Here is an 841-nt window from a genome sequence, read left to right as displayed (position 1 = left end):
TGGAGATGCCGGGGATCGAACCCGGGGCCTCATACATGCGAAGCATGCGCTCTACCACTGAGCTACATCCCCTCGTACAGTATAGTGGGCACACACTATTCCTATCCTTTAAAAGACCCAGCGTGCCCTGCATAGCTGCTCTGTCTTTGGAGAGGCATTCCGGAGGGTGGATTCCAGCCGAACCGGAACAGCTCCTTCTGGGACCCCCAGCAAAACTCAGCAGCGGGATTGCCGAGAGGAAAGCACAGATTCAGAAGCTTCCGCACCGCCGATCCTTCTGGTGACCGAGTCGCAGCCCAGGCCCAGGCAGGAAGGATGGAGGGAACCCAAGCATTTCCCCATCTCCTATTCTGGAGCATTTTCTTCAATTCAAAGGCCCAAATTTCTTGCGTCTGATTGAATCGGGTGGCAGTGAAAATGTGACGAGATGAAAACCTGAGCTCTGGTCTTCGTCCACACCCGCGAGGACTAAGCCCACCTGACCATAAAGCAGGGACCTACGCACTTCAGCTTCACAGGGGACCCTGGAAGGACCTTTCAGCACCTCCTCGAAGGGCTCTGGCTACACCACCTTCACCCCATCCGTGCGGCCAGAATGTCGGACAGGTGAAGACGCCATTGGGAGTCACCAAACGCCACCTCTGCTCAGTGGCTGCAGCCACAGACACAGAGGCTCCGTCCGCAGCAGAGAACCGTGACTCTCCAGAAGCAGAGCATCAAAGACGCGATCCAGGAAAGCGGTCGTTAATTAATATATTGAAATTAAAAAGTAGCTGTGAAAAAAAAAAAAAAAAAAAAAAAAAAACTCACGACAGTAAAACAAGCCCCAGGCCGAGGAAAA

General features: G+C 53.2%; 1 non-coding gene across 1 annotated transcript; it reads right to left on the bottom strand.

Moving 5' to 3' along the window:
- Positions 1-72, bottom strand: Trnaa-cgc (transfer RNA alanine (anticodon CGC)). Its single transcript has one exon. It is a non-coding gene; the product is annotated as a tRNA-Ala (tRNA).
- Positions 73-841: the final 769 nt, after the last annotated feature.

The sequence above is a fragment of the Psammomys obesus genome, unplaced genomic scaffold (assembly GCF_907164565.1).
Source record: "Psammomys obesus unplaced genomic scaffold, mPsaObe1.curated_primary_1811, whole genome shotgun sequence".
Taxonomy (NCBI): Eukaryota; Metazoa; Chordata; class Mammalia; order Rodentia; family Muridae; genus Psammomys; species Psammomys obesus.
The sequence above is the reverse complement of the archived record's forward strand: the minus strand, read 5'-3'. Positions and strand labels throughout refer to the sequence as shown.